This window comes from Lolium perenne, chromosome 5 (genome assembly GCF_019359855.2).
Source record: "Lolium perenne isolate Kyuss_39 chromosome 5, Kyuss_2.0, whole genome shotgun sequence".
In the NCBI taxonomy this organism is placed as follows: Eukaryota; Viridiplantae; Streptophyta; class Magnoliopsida; order Poales; family Poaceae; genus Lolium; species Lolium perenne.
The window spans coordinates 193,486,031-193,493,491 of NC_067248.2; positions in this window are offsets into that span (position 1 = coordinate 193,486,031).

Consider the following 7,461-nt stretch of genomic DNA (forward strand, 5'->3'; position numbering starts at 1 on the left):
AGAGCCGATATCTGCCATTCTTTGACAGCTTCGGCTCGGGGGGCACCTAAACATGAGAACAGATGCAGGGGTACATGTGTGCAATGAAATACTGGGGGCCGATAGGAGAAAATCGGCCGGTAAAAAAAAAAAAATTTTTTACAGCCGATGCAAGGGCATCGACTTTAGAATTGAGAAACAGCCGATGCGCAGCCATCGACTCTAGTGGAATCATGCGATGTTTATCGAGTCTCCACCAAATCCAGGCCAACGGTGGTGCCTTCTGTTGATTTCTTCAGCGGCTTCAAGCCGATCCGGGTTTCTGAACCTTTTTTGTCGAGGATTTCCAATCTCTGGGGATAGTTCAGCCGAAACGGAAGATTATCGGCATGCGAGGAAGAAAGAGGATCGGTTGGCGCATTCTCTCTGACATTCTCGCCTCGAGTGAGGCTCGGGGGGCAGCAGGCTCGAGTAAGGCTCGGGGGGCAGCAGGCCTAGTGGATACTTTGTTTAAAGAACCGATGGGGATACCATCGGCTGATCTTTCATTGCAACCTTCTTCACAATGATGGGTACTGAAAAGGATTATTGGGTTTGGTTGGAAAAGTTTAAAGGTTTTCCTGAAGATCCTGCATTTTCTACCAGATTTAGAAAATCATCAGCTGAAGAAGAGTAGGGTGAATTTCAAAGGACCGATGCGGTGCGATCGGCTCATTACGCATTGGCAAAGGGGACGAATCGGCAAGGTCAGTAGAAGAGGGAATCGGCTCAATTAAACTCAGAAGGAATAGGCAAAATCAAAATTGGGGAAAAGTTCTTCATTGATTAGATGAGATTTCTTACATAAAGAGCTAATTGCTCTCAAAAGGGAAATACTAGGGGATCCATTGCCCCATCTACTACTACTGGCCCTATTCTAGAGGCCCTATCTATGGGCCGTCACTGCCCTCGTCGTCGCCGTCGTCGCCACTATCGGCGCTGCTCCCGGCGGGCTCGTCGTCGCTCCAATGACCGCCGACCGGGCCCTCGTTGTCTTCATCTTCTTCGTCAGCGTCGTCCTCGTCGCTGTCGAAGTCGCTAAGATTGCCCGGCCAAGGGCAGAACCGCTTGGCCGGCGGCTCGTCGGAGGAGCTTTTGTCATCGTCCTCCTCCTCCTCTTCCTGCTCCTCCTCCCCGGAAGAGGTGAAGTCGCAGGAGAAGCTGTCGTCGTCACTCTCCTCCTCCGTTTCCCCAACGGCAAGGAAGTGGAGGTCGCTCTCCCCGTCTGTCGAGGATTGGTCGCCCTCGGACCAGATGGAGAAGTCGTGGTCTGACTCCTCCCCGGCCGCAATGGCGCGGCGGGTGTTCGCCGCGTGGACCTCTGCCGGGTTGTACTCCGGCGTCGGCTCACGGGATGTGGAGGACTGGCTGGAAGGATCCGATGGAGCAGAGGAGGAAGAAGACATGGTGGCAGGAGGGCTTTTGGAGTGCTAATGCGGAGGAGATGCAGAGGAGAACTGTTCATGGCGGTTAAATAAAAGGGGATATAGTGAAAATTCAATGCCACAGCAGTTTCCGAGGAAGTGGTGCCTAAAGAAAAAAAAAACTGCCAGATCACGCGGAGAAGTTGAGAAGGCAGGACATCATGATGAAGGATATCGCAACGGTTACGCCACGACATGACCCGACGAAGGAGTGATTTTGGAATTACCAATTCCAAAACCAGGGGGGCATGTGTTATCACCAGAATTTGACCGATTCAGAGGTGGGCCACGATTGAGATAGACTTGAAGATATACATGGAAGGAAGAACAAGAATTGGCCTTATACACGAAGTTGGGCTGAATTGCCCATGTATCTGTAATATAGTAGATCGCATCTTAGATTAAAAGTTAGAGTTTTACTCGTGCACGGTTAGGTGCACGTCCGAATTAGAAAGTCCCCTGGACTATAAATATGTATCTAGGGTTTATGGAATAAACAACAACTCACGTTCAACCCAAAACAAACCAATCTCGGCGCATCGCCAACTCCTTCATCTCGAGGGTTTCAATCAGGTAAGCGACATGCTGCCTAGATCGCATCTTGCGATCTAGGCAGCACAAGCTCCACGTTGTTCATGCGTTGCTCGTACTGAAGCGTCTTTGATGGCGAGCAACGTAGTTATCATAGATGTGTTAGGGTTAGCATAGCTCTTCGTATAACATGCTTACGTAGTGCAGCCCTTGCATGTCTAGCCGCCCTCACGCCTATCTCAGGTGTGGGGGCGGCACCCTGCTTGTTCATCATCTAGTAGATCTGATCCGTTACGATTGCTCCTTGTTCTGCAAGGATTAGTTTAATATCTGCAATAGTTAGGCCTTACAAAGGGGGGGAGGATCCAGCGGCACGTAGGGTGGCGTTCGCAAGTCCTAAACGGGATGTTCCGAGGATCAACGTCATGTTGGTTTTTAGGCCTTGTTTAGGATCGGCTTATGAGCACCGTGCGTGGCCGCGAGGCCCAACCTGGAGTAGGATGATCCGATTATGCGGTGAAAACCCTAAATCGTCGTAGATCTCATTAGCTATATCTTGATCAAGCAGGATCACCAAGCATTCGTGCACCCCGTACGAATCATGGGTGGATCGGCTCTTTGAGCCGATTCACAGGATAACCTGAGAGCCGATCGAGGCTCGTATTTAATGTTTACGTGTATGCCATGCAGGAACTAAGCGAGGCATCCCCATCACCTTCCTGACCAGGTATAGGTCAGGTGGCATGCCCTTGCACTTCGCATCGCCGCGTGTGACCAGAAGAGCATTGCGGGCCGTCGCTCGGAGGGGTCTCAGCCAGCCGCAGCTCTAGGCTCTTCCCGGCTCTACACTGTGTTGACAGGCCGCTGCCCGCCGGTGGGTTTTGGCAGTCAACACCGTCTCAGCAGCAGCCGCAGCCAGCGGATGGCATGGGGACGGCGGACATCGCTGGTAGGAGCGGCAAGTGGCCGCTGCTTCTCGGCTGCGCTCCATCTCCTCCACCATTCTCTGCTGGTCCCTCTCCTCCCCATCAGCAAGCCCGCATTGGGGATGATTTTCTCGTTCTCGTTGCACCATCCTCAGGTATAGAAGTCATCCTTACCTTGCCTTCCCATACCCTTCCCTGAACATCATCAATTTTGCTCTCATATTTTGAGGTTGCAGGTGTACACAAGGTGTTTGTGGAAATGTCTGAGGGGAATGATTTCTTCGGAAGATGACGATGTATGTGCATCTTCTTTTTGTTTGAAAGGGCATGCCTTTTACTATGGATCTTGCAATAGTGTGGTACTTCCCGCATTACATATAGAGCAGTTACATAAATATTAGGTGCTTGAACCATTCTGATCCTATTTCCATGAACAAATGCATGTTGTGGTAAACCGTATGTGTTCATTTTACTCCTATTTTCAGGCATTGCTTAATTAGATATTGTATATCGTGTTCTACAGAAACTTGATTGGGTAAAATCCATGTGCCTCCAATTTGGTTTATTTTGTCATCGATCCAAATAGGCCTTTCTCTTTGCATTTCTGGTTGCACATATAATATGATCCCATGTTTTTTTTGCAGGTGTGTTCTAAAGGAAGACTATTGAAGTAGAAGAATGTATATCTTGTTGTTTGAGTAGGTAATGGTTGGGACTGACTTTTGAACCATCACATTGTTTATTTTATCTCAATTAGATATTGTGTGTCATGTTTTATAGGAACTTGGTGGGGTCAAAATCATGTGCCTCCCACTTCTGTATGTCATGAGTACAATTAGACACTTTTATGAAGTCAGCGTCATTATGTTCACATCAATTATATATTGCATTGCTGCTTTTTGTTGCACATTTGATTTACCCTATGTTTTTTCTGGTGCAGGTGTATTCTAAAGGAAGATGACGAAGTTTAATAGAAGAATGGGCCCATATCGTACTATTCCAGCGGGTAATTGTTGAACTTTTTGAATTTTGAACCGTAGTGCAAGTTGGGGATCTTTTTGTTTTTCATGGAAAACTATTATTTCCGCTATATCCTCCCATGTTTCGTTGTTTTCATGCATCGCAGATTCATCAAGTACTAAAAACTTCTATTATGCAAAGCATGGTTTGGTTATTCATTTAGAGGAAACACACATTTCGCGTCTGATTTAATTAACATGATATGTAAATGTAGGTTCATGGAGAGCATCTAATGGATTTGCTTGCATCCATGGAAGTGTACCTCATCTATTATCCTATCCATAAGGTAATTATATAAAGGTCAAAATTAGCATGCTTGGTTACTTTTTGAATATGCGTGTTTCATGCATAATTCCGAGTTTCAGATCTAAAGGGATTAAAGTTATATTTTTGGGGTTGCATTTTAATTCAGATAAATTTTCTAATTGAAAATGTATATATTACTTGTCTTCTGTGTCAGCTTGGTTTGCATGTGTCTAACAATCCAAATCCTTCACCTGCCCCATCTGCTACGTCTTCGGCAGCCAAAAATTCAGCCAGGTTATTTTGTTTCATATTCACATTTGATCATTTGGTTGAGCAAAGTTAAATACGACTGAGTTTTTAGTCAACTCACTTAAGCAATAGTCTAGCAATTCTATTTATTTTGGTATCGACCAATACCGCTAGCGTATTCACCACGGTTAGGTGTTGTAGGAGATACATAGGTGGATAATTGACATGTGTTCTAGATCTTTTTGTATATTTCTATCTATCTATGTTGTGCTTGTCTTTCTTTGATGGAAGATGTTTCCTTTTTACTGGAATTAAAAAGGTGTTGATTAGCACATTCCATGTTTCTTGATTATAAAAAGTTAACAACTTAAAATGGTATACGTTGATAGCTTAAAATGTTACATTGTGTGCCTTGTCATTGAATTCCTTTATAAGGTACTCCCTTCTTTTATTCTCTAAATTATAATAACCTATATAAAAGCTAAACCCTTTTGCTTAAAGGGTAGTGTTTTGGACACTGTTCAGTTAAAGATTTGCCCAATCAAATGTAACCACATATGCTTTTTTACATTGTAGACGTGCGTGGTTCCGGTAGATGCGTAATGGTTGTTTTTCCATTTTCCTTTATTTTCGTGTGAAGAATTCTTGGTTACCAGTTCTATTCCAGTCAACAATCCTGATCCTTCCTATTCTCTTTCGGTTTATGTGGGATAACTGACTTCTACAGTGCCGGTGGCTCCAAGTTTTCCGGTTGCGTTCTCCTCTTTGGTCAAAGCGGTGCCTCGGTTTTCAAACAATAATAAGTGCGGTCCTTTTGCCCTACGACTCTCTTCCTCGCCTCTCCCCCTTTTCCTGACCAAGCGACCACAGCCTCCATGGACAAAGCTGATGACCCACAAGTATAGGAGGTGTATCGTAGTATCTTCGATAAGTAAGAATGTCGATCCCAACGAGGAGCAGAAGGTGTTAACAAGCAGTTTCGATGAAGGATTCACTGTAAATGCTCACAGACAAGTATTCAGGGGGTTTTGATGTAGCAAATGAATAAAGTACGAGTAAGTAAAGTGCGAGAATAATAATTGCAGCGAGTGGCCCAATCCTTTTTAGCACAAAGGACAAGCCGGTTTGTTTACTTATAATGACCAAGCGTTCCCGAGGACACACGGGATTTTAGTCTAGTGCTTTCGCTACATACGGCTAATTAATCTTCATTGTTTTGATAAGTGTTGTGTGGGTGAACCTATGCTAATGTACCGCCCTTCCTAGGACTAATACATACTTGTGATTATACCCCTTGCAAGCATCCGCAACTACAAGAAAGTAATTAAGATAAATCTAACCACAGCCTTAAACTCTGAGATCATGCTATCCCTCCTGCATCGATATACCAACGGGGGTTCAGGTTTCTGTCACTCCGGCAACCCCGCAATTGGCAAACGAGTACAAGATGCATTCCCCTAGGCCCATAAAGGTGAAGTGTCGTGTAGTCGACGTTCACACGACACCACTAGAAGAATAACACCACAACTTAAATATCATAGCATTGAATATTACTCAACCATACTTCACTACTAACATTTAGACTTCACCCATGTCCTCAAGAACTAAACGAACTACTCACGAGACATCATATGGAACATGATCAGAGGTGATATGATGACGAATAACAATCTGAACATAAACCTTGGTTCAACGGTTTCACTCAATAGCATCAATAACAAGTAGAAATCAACATCGGGAGAGTTTCCCCTATCGAACAATCAAGATCAAACCCAAATTGTTACAGCGGTGACGATGTGCAGCGGTGGAGACGGCGGTGATGATGATGGAGATGATGATGATGATGATGGTGATGGAGATGATGTCCAACTCGATGGCGGTGTCGATGGCGTCGATTTCCCCCTCCGGGAGGGAATTTCCCCGGTGGATCTCAGCCTGCCGGAGAGCTCTTTTCTCTCTGGTGTTCTCCGCCCCGCAGAGGCGGCTGTGACTCTTCGCGACTTACCCCCTGGAGCTTAGGTTTTCGGGACAAAGAAATACGCGAAGGAGAGGAGGCCAGAGGGGGCTATGGGCCCCCTCCCCACAAGGCGGCGCGGCCAGGGCAGGGCCCGCGCCGGCCTATGAGGGGGGCCCATGGTGGCCCTCCTCGGCTCCTCCTTCTGGCTCTCGTCATCTTCTGGAAAAATAGGATTTTTCATATAACTTTCGTCAATTGTTGATCTTCCGAAATATTGCATTCTGACGGCGCTTTTTCCAGCAGAATCCTGACTTCGGTGCGCGATCCTCCAATAATCATGAATCATGCAAAATAGATGAAATAACATAAGTATCATCTCCAAATATGAAATATATCAATGAATAACAGCAAATTATGATATAAAATAGTGATGCAAATTGGACGTATCAACTCCCCCCAAGCTTAGACTTCGCTTGTCCCCAAGCGAAACTAAACTCGGTAAACAGGACCACATGTTTATGGAGTGAAGAGTCGATAAATAAAATACGGACAAGAAGCATCATATTCATTCACACAAGACATTCTAGTAAACAACTTCCTCATATAATTCAACTTGAAACAAGTATAAGGTAATCACAAATAAAGGTGCATAAGAAATCATAGTTGGTGATGGCAAACTTCGTTCTTGGTCAAAGAATAGTTAACAGGTTATACTTATCTATCGAGCAGCGCTCTTATGTTAAAGTTTGTATGGCACAACTTGCATACTCAATCATAATAATCTCCTCATGATCATTGATAACTTTCAAAGCTATATTCATTCAGATAAAACTTGTACTAAACAAGGAAGAGTGAAAGACATGATGAGGTAAATCACAATATAGTAGTCTGATCACAACAACTCAAATGCTTGCTTAAGATGGAGGGAAATAGGTTTACTGACTCAACATAAAGTAAAAGACGGGCCCTTCGCAGAGGGAAGCAGGGATTAAATCATGTGCTAGAGCTTTTTCAGTTTTGAAATCATATAAAGAGAATGAAAGTAACATTTTGAGAGGTGTTTGTTGTTGTCAACGACTGGTAGCGGGTA